Source organism: Triturus cristatus, chromosome 1_2 (genome assembly GCF_964204655.1).
Source record: "Triturus cristatus chromosome 1_2, aTriCri1.1, whole genome shotgun sequence".
Classification (NCBI taxonomy): Eukaryota; Metazoa; Chordata; class Amphibia; order Caudata; family Salamandridae; genus Triturus; species Triturus cristatus.
Window position 1 is genome coordinate 269,686,029 of NC_140580.1, and position 14,173 is coordinate 269,700,201.

The 14,173-nt window shown below is 43.6% G+C and overlaps 1 long non-coding RNA gene across 1 annotated transcript in view; it reads right to left on the reverse strand.

Moving 5' to 3' along the window:
- The window catches only part of LOC146867148 (uncharacterized), a 69,541-nt gene that overhangs the window by 35,008 nt on the left and 20,360 nt on the right, over positions 1 to 14,173 (reverse strand). The window contains exon 2 of the long non-coding RNA XR_014961087.1: positions 2,222 to 2,447. This is a non-coding gene — a long non-coding RNA (uncharacterized LOC146867148). The remainder of the gene's footprint in view (positions 1 to 2,221; positions 2,448 to 14,173) is intronic.

Sequence of the window (14,173 nt, forward strand, 5' to 3'; positions counted from 1 at the left end):
AGGCCACCCAGTAATCCAGGCCGTGTTTTGCAGTCTTGTTTTAGGCCTTTATTGGCTTTACTCAGGGGCCCTCGTCCTACATCTTATGCCCAAGTGGGGCGGGAGGGCACCCGCCGCGACCCCCCCAACCCCAAGGTTCCCTTTCACCAGCAGTCACCACCGCGGGCCGGGGTGCCCCCGCTTCCCCATGTGCGCCGTCCTCCTCACCTCTCAGTGGTCGCTGTACTATACTCCTGTCTAATCCACACTCTGTTGAGGTCAGGCAGCATAGGGCAAACCCCAGTACGGCAGTCTGGTGTGGTGGAGGGGAGAGGAGTCCCATCCCACGTCTGTTCGGGCCTCCTGACTGTCCAGGCCACGCTCTGTGGTCTTGATTCCGGCCAATCTCAGTTTCTCCCAGGGGGCCACTGTCTCCCCAGTTTTGCCATGGAATAGGGTGGAGGAAACCCCAACCGCAAGCCTCTCCGAGCTCCAGGGGCCAGTATCCACTGCAGGCCCGGCAGCCCCGTCTCCCTCTGCCCACTGTCCTCCTCACCTTTCTTTCCGGTTGTGGCGCTGCACTCTGGGACGCTCAGCTCCATCAGTTTGGCCCCCCGCAGCCCCTTCACCGGATTTTCCAGGGGACAGCTACTATCAGAGGCGCTGCACAGCTGGGTCAGGACTACCAGAGGCCCCGAAGGCTCGATCGGGCCTCGGTCAGCTCTAGCAATGTGGGTCATTGCCCTTGCAGCACCCTCTACTTCTGGAACAGGCCTCAGCACCGTCAAGCCCGATTCCATGGTGGGCATCATCTCTCTTCTGCCTCAGGGTCTCGAGGGTCCGGCTCCCACTCCGTTGCTGGCCTGGATCGTGGCCGGTGGGGGACCCTCCATTGCCACCCTCAGCCAGCGATGTTCCCTCAGCCGTCGCCCTCGCCAGCTCCTCTCGCGCGGCCACCACTTCCCCAGGTGCCAGTCACCAGGTAGGATCGGTGATATCCCAGTGAGTTTTCGGGCATTACTCAGGGCCAGCCTGGGCACGAGCGGAGAGGCACGTCTCAACCAGATACCATGTTGTCCACCCACAATCACAGACTATTTTAAGTATTTTGGGCGAGACTCTTACCTTTTTGAAATATCAATATATTAACAGGAGTAAAAGGAGTGCGAGGAATTTCTGTAAAGTGATAAGTTTAGCTACACTGCATTGTATTCCCATTTGCATCTGTATTCCTTTTCTATTAGAGATCTGTATTTTGCTGCTTAAAATGCACACTTCATCTGTGCCAAATATAAGCATTTACAACGGGCACAACACCCCTCAGTCAGCCTCACGCATGATACCTGATCCAGAGAGGCTGGTCAATCACACACACCCTTTCAATGTTCAAAGTGAAACAATCTGCACTTCTGGATTGCTCTCAGTCAACGTTACGACAAAGAAATAGAAGGAGGACCATCACCATATAAAAGCTGACACAAGACTAAAATGAGTGTGAAGTTTGGAGCTTCATACAGCTTCACATTATTGTGTGCAAGCATCTCATGTAGGAGTTAAATACAAAATATGTAAGTCAAACATTTCTATTGCCACTGTCAACTACAACACTATAATGATCATACTACGGTCTCTACCAAATGTGGTTAGCAAAATACCTTTGTCTTATGAAATATGTTGTAGGGGTTTACTGGGCCCAAATGTTATATAACTCTCATATCTATGTATCCTTAACCACTTGCTACCTCCTACACACAGTTTGTATTCCGATGGATATTGTTCTGTGCTGAAAGGGGTTAGTTATTCAACGGATTGACAGTTATTCAGTGAGGACAAAGAATAAGGTACCTGTATCATCAAATCAATTTCTTTTCAATCAGCTAATCTTCTAAATGACTATATAAACCGAAAACCAAATGTATCATCCACAAGGAGTGATGAGACAGAACTAACAGAATCAGATTTAAGTGCAAATTTTAGTTTTCATTTAAATGGGTAAAGGGCATTTGCATTAAAATAAAATAGCATACAGCCCTAATAAGTAATTAGTAAAGGATTTAATGAAAATGAGATTCTGGGAGAGTAGGATGGATTATCAGAGAAATCTTCCTCAGCCAAGGTAGATTTGGACTCATACAGCGTATGTGTCTGCAGGAGATAGGAAACAGGTGAGACTTTATAAAGCCTCTGTCTTAGTCTGTCGCTGTAACACCAAAAGTCACAGCAGCATGACATGATCCCTCACCTGGAAGGTTTATGCTGTGTCAGCACACCGGTCTGCAGCAAATCGCAGTGTCACGCCATAGAGTTGCGGTGTCGATTCAGCACATTTCTCCCAAAGTGTGAGCAACTAAACTCGATAAGTTTCCTGCGTAACACCTCTTGACATCACCAAAATTGTCAGACCACTCAGTTCCATTGGTCAGTCCAAAGTGAGATGAGGGTGATGTAGCAGGAATGAAGATACACATCTGGAAAAATTAAGTAAATTGATTACGTGGCTTCCTTAGGTCATGTAAGCATAGGACACATTGAACAATAGTATATTTTAAGAAGGAAAACTTTAGGGTTCACTAGTGCCACTTTGCCAGGCAGCTGTTCTAGGATGTAGCAAACATTGTTGCAAACACACTATTCAGTGCCAGAAATGTCAAAGGAAGCAGTTAACATTTCAATACAAGTTGCTAGTTTACTGAAAGTTCTCATAAGCTTTAGAATATTCAGTCCATGACTTCACTGAAATAGGAAAGTAGAATGAGGCCTACATGAAATATGACTAAAATAAGACAATGGTCATGTTAAATTGCAGCACACATTAATAGAGAGACTTAACATAACATTTCAATGATTAGAGCGGCAGACCCTGATGCAGAGGTCTAGCCCGGGACCAGGGTTCAATTCCCCGCCTCGGCGGGTCTTGGGCTAAAAAATTCCACGAACATGATAATTCTCGCCTCGGTGCCTATTCCAATCATGGAGTCCCACTCTGCAACTCTGGGCAATAGCTTGCTTAATCTCCACAACGGCCCCCACAACGCTAAGGATGCCGGGCCTCCACCTTGGGGGTGCCCAGGAGTGGACGCCTCACAGGGAAAGCCAGGATGGGTTCCACAGCGGTATTCGTACAAGTGCCTTGAGACCCTTGCGGGTGAGTAGTGCGCTATACAAGTATCAATTTACAATTTATAAAAACATTAATAAACCTTTCAATCTAATCATAATCAATGCAAGTGAGTATAGGGTACTCATAAATTTATTTTTTGGGTAAGTGTCAAAGTTACACATGTAAGATAATGTCGTTTGAGCGTTAATAAAAAATTACATATATGAAACATATGTTAGAGAAGTTTCACGAAGGCACCTTTAAGCACCTACTTTTCTTTTCTCATTTCGGTGCACACCTTACAACATAAAATATTCATTTCCTACTTTTTCTCATGAAAATCACTCTGTTTCACATTTATTTTCTTTCGTGTTATTAATTTCACATTCATTACATGTGAAATCAAATTCATTAGTGATATAATGTGAACATGAGGTTTTCTCCCTCATTTTCTAATGCATTTAAATGAATGAATAACATTTCATGATTATTAATCACATCTATATTAATTAAGCACATAATATGTCTCTATGTCTGTCTCAATCTATCTTTTCATCTGCATGCTTTTACGATGCAGTATCTGAATTATATTTGTCATTTACAATAACATGAATCTTTACACACAATGGTCAACATTTGCCTAAAAGTTGTCATAATCATTTATTTTGTCATTAAAATCGTAAGATGCAATCTTTGCTCTCTCAATTCCCCCTTAGATGGCAAATTAAGCGATCACACTTTTAACCTTAGTTTTCTCTGCTGTCATAATTATAGTGCTAATGTTTTCAAAAGTTTTAGTCTAGATTGTTCTAGGGCTTTTAGTTCGTCATAATATCCACATTGTCTTCCTTCTAATTCTATTTTTCTTTTCACTCCTCATGCGTCTTTCTTTGCTTTTATGCGTTTAGAAAATGTTATCAAAAGGATTAGAATTAGTATGCAAATAGCACATTTTTAGTATTGATGTTAATATTTTGTCCACTAAACTAACTCCCAAATTTGTGAACCATTTTTCCACAATAGTTATACTTTTCCCAATTGATTTCCTAGCACCATCAGCTTCAAGTCCACTCCGAACCTTTTCTAAGTGTGTGATTGTCACCCGGTAGGAGACAAAGACACAACAGCCAGCTCATTGCTACTTGCCTAGTTCGGAAGTTAGGCATCTGGGTGGAGTCCCGCTGTCACGTACGGGCCGGAAGCACAAGAAGCCGGAACATCACGCTGGCCGTTTTCAGAGAAGGAAGCCGAAGACGGAGAGCCAAGACGCGCGACTGAAGGGAGACGATCCAAAGAGGAACCCTGGGAGGAAGAGAGAAGAGGAGCAATGCCGAGCAATCCTGTCCTGTCCAGAGGGGAACAAGAAGCCCGGACCAAAGAAGATCCGGCTCGCCTCCAGCTGACGAGGGATATCTGCCGCATCCCAGGAAGGGTGTGGTTTTGTTAGGTGCATGCTTGTTTCTTTCACTAAACCCCCCAAAAAAGGAAGAAGAAGAAAAGAGGGGGGCAGGGAGGAGGTTGGAGTATAACGGGAAGAAGGGTTAAGGAAAAGAAGAAAAAGAGGGTGGGACAAGTGCAGTAGTCTACAAAGAAAAGAGTGATGTCTAAAAGAAGAGAATAAGAGCAAAGAAAGAGACAAGAAAGAAAAGGAAAGAGAGAAGGGAAGTAAGAAAATTAAAGAAGGCATTCCCTGTAGAAAACAAAAGGGAGAGTGCCCCAAATAGTTGTACTTACCCACCCCTTCCCTAGCTGAAAAACAACCCTAAAGCCAGCAGCAAAGGCAGAAACTCACCTGCTTCTTTGTTTTCTTTGCTGAGGGCGCTGGCTGGGAGCGCCTCCGGTGAACCTGAAAGAGAGGTGTTGCCCGTGCCACTAACCTGTTGCAAGGATTGCGGCCCAATCCACAGGAGTGAAGAGAAGTTCCCCACACTCCCCAGGCCAGCACCCGATATAACACCTAAACGCTATATACCTAGGAACTGACCCAAGGAGATGTGGGGAGAGATTGCGCAGGTGTGACTGTGTCTCAATCCCCCAGCCGGTTCCCTTATAGGCAGGTCAACAGAAGAAGCAGGCGGATAAGAACCTGTGGGGAAACAACAGAACAAATATAAAACAATTGCCCTCCCACCTCAATGAACACAAGGAAGACTCAGTGCATGTTTTATAAAAGCTAGACAATCTTTTACCGGCTGGACATCTCTGAAAGCAATGCTGGGACAGCCAGGAGTCGATATGTAGCGAGTGCAGGTTATCTTCAAAGGCTGGAGTCAGTAATTGTAAACAAAAGGTTTTCATCAAGACTCTGATGCTCAAGTCTTAAAGTGGGGAAGAGCAATAGAGTCTCACTCGAAAAAAATAAGTAACAGTCCATTAGATGCACTCAGCACTTTTAACGACACTCTCCTTCTCTGTCTGCTTTGTAATAAGTCAAACGCGCACTGCGCGTACCAAGATACATTGTATCCAGCCCAAAATTCAAACGCGTGCCTCGCGTTTGTAAATAACAATGTATCCGGCTCAAAACTACAAACGCGTGCCTCACGTTTGTAAATAACAATGTATCCGGCTCAAAACTACAAACGCGTGCCTCGCGTCTGTAAATAACAATGTATCCAGCTCAAAACTACCAACGCGTACCACGCGTTTGTAAGTAAACAATGTAGCCAGTCCAACTTCAAACGCGAACCGCGCATTTGAAGAAACAAATGTCAGAAGCGAAAGAAAATTTAAACGCGCACCGCGTGTGCTAGTACTCCGTGTCTGCAATAAAAAATCTTCAGCGCACCGCGCATTCAACAAACAAAAGGTATTTCACACAAGGGAAGGTTAAACGTGGTCGCATATAAAGTAGAGCGTAACGGGACCGCGTGTGAAGAAAAACACGCAGACAATCAAATAAAAAAAAATACCTGACTTGAAAGTGCTCACTGTCAACGTCGTCGAGTTAGTAGTCGTGAGTCAGAGGTTCTTGGGTAATATCTGAAAGTCGAGATTCGAGGTCAAATCCAATAGAACTAGTGAAAGTTGGAATCTTGAAACAAGCACACAGTTCACCAGAGCTCAACAACCGGGAAGGGAACAAGAACGCTGGGAAGAGGAGAAGGGGGGCGTGGAGTCAGATGCAGAAGTCCGAAAGCCGAGCACCAGTTCCCTTGATTGGTTTGCATTTAAAGGTAGGGAGCGTGTTCAAACTCCGCCTCCAGAATATGTAAGTGACTCTCTATAAAGTGTCTTAGTTTCGACAAAACAGGCACCTGAGCAACCTAGGAATGCCAGCTCACTGTACAAGAAGCAAAAGGTCTAACAAGAGGAAGACGCATAAGGACGTCAAGAAGGACTGGAATGTCTCACACATAAATAGTTGTCAATACTGAATAAAGGAATGTAAACTCACCTTGAGACCACTGTGGACTTTCTCTTCACGCCAAACCTAACAAGTGGTCACAGTGATGTTGGTAATATTCCCCCGCGAATCTTTACTTTTATCAGGGATATATGTACAACACTGTTAAACTTTCAGCATCCGGCAGACCCCGCTTCCTTTTGCAAGAAGGACGTCTAATACAAGTCTGTTATGAAACACCATAGATCTGATAGCAACTATTTCAGTATCTATGGCAAGCAATCCTCCACCTGGAAAGTTCTCGAATTTTGTGAGACTTTAGAATCACCCCAACTGATGGAATTATTGCACCAAATATATCCCCAATTACTTTAACACCATTAGCACCTCTTTTTATGCGTGCATGTTTAAATTAATTGGTTCCATCTGTTTGTCCCAAATGATACATTTTTGGAAATACAATTCCCAAATGGCAGCATCCATACCAATGTTTTGGTAACCTACAATAGGCATTTTTCCCACAAATATAATAAATTCCAGGAAATACAGGATCTAAACCTCCAAGGTAGGAACCTCATCCACCCACAATTTGGAAAGTAGGGTCACATTCACTAGAACCAACTAATTTGTTATTAAGTTCAGTTTTGCGTTGCAATATACAAAGCTTTCCTTCGTGTTGCCAATCTAGAGCCATTGCGGCTTGTGTGTTACTCCTTTTAAGTGTGGTTCCCCTATATGCTCAAGATGGAATTTTTGAATGACCTTCAGCCTTTTTCTTAATTTGTCCTCATCTATCTTCAACAGAATTAATACAATCCTTTTCTACAATATGCAAAAGGCAGGTTAAATTATGTAAATGTGCATAAGCAGTGTCTATACTCATTGTGGTTTGGAAAAATTCACTCATCATTTCAGCAGTTTGTGTTTCAGGCACAATATTCAAATTTCCTTTGTAATAAAACAGACTAATTATTACACTACAAGAAATTCCATAGGTAACAGGCAAGTGATGGTAAGTCACCCCTCTGAGACAGAAGTGGGTAATTGCATACACAAATAACAATTTCGGGCATCCATTGTATCAACATACTCATAAAGCAATTTAGTAAAGACATTTAAAGAATAATTACTAATAGATTGATCTACATGTAAAGTTTTGTCAGCTTGAATGTTTGATTAAAGCTCATTGTTTCTTCCTTCTAATGACTTAGTAACAGATGTAGGTTTAGAATTTTTTCCATAGACATGATGAAGAAGATTTAAGATAATGAAAAACACAACAATGACTATAGAAAAAGCAGCATGTAAACATGCACATATACGTTTGCCCTTTACTGTTGCCGGGTTTGAATTCTCGACTTCTCTAGAACCAGACTTCATGAAACTTGTTACATTTATAAAGGATGTTAGTATAGCGTTTGCAGCAAAGATCTAAATATAGACTTTTAAGTGGTTTCTTCATTTCTTTCGTTGTCACAGTTCACAGATTTTGCAGCTTCAGACTTAGTCCATTTATGCCACAGAACAGTGTAATTTCATCTCTTTGGATTTTCCGGTAAGCCTTTCTTATTTCTCTGGCTTTGATGTCTTCAATCAGTTATAACAGTTCCTCAAGGTGGTTTATGTGAGCATGTGTCTTTGAAGCAAAAAGCGTGATATGCTTTCTCTCAGTCGTTGGTTACTGACACATAAGTCCATTCAGGTGCAGTGTATTTTCGATTTGGTACCTTGGTTCTTTTTGACCTTCTTACTGACGGTCCATCATCATCAGTATCACTCTGTTCAGATTGACTTGAAACTTCGATAACAGTCGGTGTACTCTGCCTTCTATCAGAATTTGCCTTAATCTGTCTGTTCTTTTGGGCCAATGATCTCCATTGATCACTCGTGTTTCTGTTGCACTGTTCACATGTTATGTTATGTCATTTTAAAAGAATTTCTTAAGCGCATGTACGCCAAGCGGTTTCATGGCGCTGACTGGGTCAGTAACTGGGTCAGTAACTTGCCCGGTCAGCTCTTCCTCTCTGAGACCCTTGGTACCTGCAAGAGCTGACTCTCTCAGACCCTTGCTTGAATCACTGCTTCGATACCCAGTATCTAGAGCCCCTCTCTACTGTTTGACTGACCTGAGTCGGATGTCTCACTGTAACCACCAGTACATCCGCTATAGCTACTGCATCTTCAAGGGGACATGGGACTCGGTGAGTATGGGCAGCGTGTACCCAATTAGGTAGACCACCACATTTGACAGCAGTTGTGGTTACCAGTATCACTTGGAACGGCCCACGTTAGCGAGGTTCCAAACATGACTTGCGTACGTGTTTCTTCACCAGGACCCAGTCACAAGGACTGAGGTCGTGGAACTGCTGCTGCTGAGGAGAAGTTGCAGCTTCCCAACCTGCTGAGACACAGAAGGTAACACATCACCCAATCCTTTACCGTAATCAAGCACCAAATAATCAGTAATGTTCACCAACTGATTAACAGGAAAGGCAGACTGTCTCATAACCATCCCCATAATAATTTTGTGTGGGGACAGTCCATTTCTTCTGTCTGGGTTACTTCTCAAATCATCAATACCAGGGGCAAAGCATAAGGACGTGGACGCACACACTGTCGCCAACCTGGACTTTAGTGTTCCGTTAACCTATTCAACCACTCCAAATGCTTCCGGTCGATAAGCACAGTGTAACGTTTGCTCGATTTGTAATGCTGCATACAACATTGTCAAAACCTTTTAATTAAAATGAGTCCCTCTATCCGATTCCAAAGAAGTCCAAATCCATAATGCGGTATGAGTTATCACAGCAGATGTTTTGCCACCGTTTAACTGTCTTTTGCCTAGTTGGGTATGCATCTACCCAACGAGATAACAAACACACAATTACCAGACCATATTTTAAACCATTACAAGGAGGCATCTCAATAAAATTGAGTTGCTTCCTGTTAAATGATCCTTCAGATCTTCCTGAGTTATAGTAACCAGTGTTTTCTTCCCCATGTTTTGTTGTTGACACACCATACACCTTTGACACAGCACTTCTGCAATTGCTCTAAATCGATGATTAAACTATGTTTGACAAAAGAGATGCATCATGGCATCTGCTCCAATGTGTGCAGTTCCATGATAGTGCCTATCTATGGGCGATAACAAACTATCTGGCAAAACTGGTCTCCCATCTGTGTACACCCAGACCTCATTTTCCTGTCTCTCTCTATACACCCTGCTCTAATCCAACCCGTCTTTCAGTATCTGGTACTTCATCCTGCAATGCTTGTATTTCTTCCCATATTTCTACAGTTGATAACATCAGCCTACATTCAGCGACATCCGTTTTTTCTTACAAGTGATCTCCATTGAAGATATATGAATTTAGTGAGCAATAGCGCACAGTCTCATCTGCACAGCAGTTGTCCACTGTGACATAATCATTTCCTTGTTGGTGGGCCAGACACTTGACCACTGCAATTTGGGCAGGCAGCTGTAATGACAGCAGTAGATTAAGATTACTCACGCCTTCTCCGTTTTGAATTGGTCAATCCGAAGAGGTTATGAATCCACGCTGTGACCACAACTGCCCAAAGTCATGTCTGACCCCGAAGATGTACTGACTGTCGGTAAAAATTGTAACTCTCAATTGTTCGGTGATGCTGCAAGCTCTCGTCAAGGCTTCTAACTCTGCAACCTGTGCAGAATACACTCCCTGCAACCAAGAAGCTTCCACCACTTCCCCTGCAGTACAGATGGCATACGCACTTCTCAAGTTTAATCCAGCATCTTGCAAACAAGACCCATCCACATACAACACTTGATCTGACTCAGGTAACGGAACATCCAGAATGTCCGGTCGAGGCTTTGTGCATAGTTCAGTCACTTCCAAACAGTCATGATCCGCTTCATCAATCGGAATTTCCTTTCCAGGCAAAAGCATCAAAGTGGCAGAATTCAAACTCATGCCTCGCACCAGCGACACATTCTCAGCACCCAAAATCACTTCCTCATACATTGTCAATCGGCTGCTAGTAAGATGTTTCAATCAAGTATGAGTAAGCAAAATATCAACAGAGTGAGGCACATGCACGTTCAACGGGTGACCCATTACAATGCTTTCACACTGTTCCAAACTCACACATGTTGCAGCTATGACTTTTAGACATCCAGGTAAAGCTAGGGCTACAGGATCTAAAGTAACCAAAAAATATGCAACAGGCCTATGCGCAGTACCATGCATTTGCTTTAATACTGAAAAGGCTCCGCCTTTGCGCTCACTGCAGTATAGAGTAAAGCTCTTGTTAAAATCGGGCATTCCCAATGCTGGAGCTCGACAGACTCTCTCGCAGTTCGTTAAAAGAACGCATACATTTATCATTCCATGGAACTGGATCTGACATATCTTTATGTGTAAGCCTTAGAAGTGGCTTAGCTATCAACAAGAAATTTGGAATCCATTGTTGACAATAGCCAAACATTCCCAGGAACTTGCAAACTTCCTTTTGTGTGCTAGGCGGATTTATTTGCAAAATTGCAGTAATCCTGTCCTGTGACACTTTTCAATGTGATGTCCTAAGTAGAGGACTACTCTCCTGCAAAATTGTAACTTTGCAGGTGACACTTTGTGTCCATTTACTGCCACATAATTTAAAAGTGTGATGGTGTCTCATATGCAAGCGTCTTGATTACCTGATGCTATAAACAAGTCATCAATGGACTGAGCCAACACAGAGTGATTTGGCATCACTAATGATTCCAGATTTGTTTTCAAAATATTATTGAAGAGGGAAGGACTTTCGGTATACCGTTGTGGAACTCAGCAGCATGCCAAGACACCGTTTCGGAACCGGAAAGCAAATAAAAATTGCCTATCCGGGTGCAAGGGAATGGAAAAAATGCTTGACACAAATTGTCAAGCTCACCTGAGATCTCCGCAGGGACGAGAGGCGGAAGATGGACGAGTAGTTCCCAACTTCCCTCTACCACCAGTCCACCCAACAAGGTCAAAGCGGTACTAGTGAATAGGGGGAAGAGGGGAGACAAGGGAAGACAAGGGAAGGAGAAGGTAGCGGAAGGCCCAACACACGTCCTGCACAAAAGAAGCACCACTGGAGACTTGCTGAAGATCCTGTGAACAGAAAACTGAATCAATACTCTGCTGGACCGAGACCATAAAGTTAAATGCATACAGTGTTACACAAACATTCTACCTGGAGGTCTCCCCTCTTCCACTTGTGTCCACTATAAGAAAGGATGTAAGTCTGATGCAATATGTCCTAAATAACAAACAGAACAATAATTAATATCTTGAGGCATAGCATAATGTTTCACAATAATGTAGTAGCCTGAATGAACAGCTTACCCCCCCTTCAGGTGAGGAACGTGAACACAAGGTGGTAAATAATAATTCTGTACGTAGTTAACAACACAACCTTTTGAAGAGCAAGAAATAAACCAAAAAATATTGCCACCATTTTATTCAGGGCCAACTGGTCATTCTGGCTTCATGTAAATGGAGTGTGGAAATCAGGAACCCCCAGTACCCTCCGTTTGTGTGAGTGCCTTAGATACTGCACTCCTTACTTCAGGAGTCGATATCTAATTTTGCGGTAAGGAACTAAATGACAACAAATGAGGGAAGCACTAGAAGACTGTGATGCAATTCAAACATATATAAAAATGCAGACGCCTCAGAGCACACCAAGGATTGCCTCTGTATGCAAGGGCAAGTATCACCCACAGAGCATAACACAAGCAAGTGCGAGCACGTTACCGCCAGAGAACATGAGGAATCAGAAGAAGATGCCCAGGATAACAAAAAGGGCCACGGAAGACCCCCGTTCTGAAAACAGGAACAGGAGGCCGAAGGCAGACGGAAGGTGTCCAGCGGCACCAGCTGAGGCTGTGAATTCCCGGGATGCGGCAGCTCCACCCACGGAAGGCAGTGACCCGGAAGTGTGCGCGTGACCCGGACGGAAACAGCTACGGCGAACAACTAGAACACGAAGCATCTTTGCTGTAGACGCGACGTGTTTAGTGGGTGGGGATTGCCCCCCCTCTCCCCCCTCCCCTTCTGCTGCAGTGTATGCGGAACTTTTGGATTCAGGCACAATCATGACACAAATCAATAACAGAAAACCATTCATCTTCGCATGGGATCTGATAAAGTATCACAGCTGGATTTGGCACAATCGGACAACATGGGATTACAATTTTATTAATCCTGCGCAAATCCTGCACAATCCGATACTTTCCATTCGGCTTCTGAATTCCCATAATAGTTTAATTACATGGGCTTCCCGTGATCTCTTTCAATATTCCTTATTCAATCAATGACACAATTAATGGTGTAATACCTGCAATTGTCTCTGGGAATTAATTATATGGTGGGATACAAGGGAATACTGCATTTGGTTTCAGATTAATGCACATCCGAGCAACCCCTTTGATTAATCCAATATCTTCCGCCATAAAATCCCAAACCTCAGGTGACACAGTATCTCTTTGCTCCAAGGGCAAATCATCACTTGTCAATAATGGAAATAGACCTTCTGCTTCTGATTTGTGTCTTTCCAGTTTAAATACAACATTATCATCATTTGTATGCAGTTCAATTTCTTTTGGTGTACAATAAATGAAATAACTAAGTGTGCACCACAAAACTCGTCCCAGTAAGTTTTACTGGACTAGAATCACATATTATGAACTTGTGCAAATCCTTAAATGACCCAGTTTGTACAGTGACAGGCTCAGTTACGGGATTTGCCATTATTCGATTTGAACCTCCTACAACTTGGATTCTTTTTCCCAAGAGGGGTAGGTTGGAAACTTCAGCTGTTCTTACAATGGAACAGGTAGCACCAGTGTCAACAAGGAATGAAACAGGTGTTCCATTTACCTTTCCATCCACATTGGGACCACTCTGGTCTATTTCTCAGGATGCGCCAATCACACATTCCTCCTCCCCCCTCAGGAACCGTCATTCCGACAAATCAGAATCGGTATCGTCAACCTGAAATAAATATTGCTGGGTAACATTTGGATTTGAATCAATTTGAGCATTGGTATGGAATCCTTTGTGTAGGAGTGTAGGATGTGCACTTATGTTGCCCCCACTTTTTTTCTGATGTTAACACTGGTTTCTGGCTATAGTCTGCATGGGGCCCTGCTAATCAGGGCCCCAGTCTCTCTGTTCTCTCTAAACAACTTGGAGTGCATATTAGATGCACTAGTGATTGGATACTGTGGTACCTTATGAGCCCCTAGTATATGGTACCTTAGGTACCAAGGGCATAGGTACTTCACAGGCCTACCAGGGGTTGAAGCATGTATTATGCCACCCCTGGGAAGCAGACTAAATCTGACACCACAGGCCTGCTACTGCAGCCTGGGTGAGGTAGTGTTAGCACTCCTCACTGAGATATAGGTTCCCTATAGCTCTACCTGCACACACACATAAACCTATCAGTCACCCCTAAGGCAGGCCCTATCAATCCTGAGGGCAGGGTACTTGGTTTCCATGTGGGGGGGGTGCCTCTGACTGAGCAGGGCCCCTCTGCAGCTCTCAGAGTCTATTCTCTGTGGCTGTTTGTGGATGCGGTTAATCCTTATACTCTTAAGTGCATTATAACCTTGAGGTAAATGCTAACTCGGGGATGGCTGCATCAAAACATGTCGTGTTTGGTGTCAAACGCTTTGGAATCATACCTCCACACCAGTAACTGGTGTGAGAGTATGATCCCAGCCTTCTAGAGGG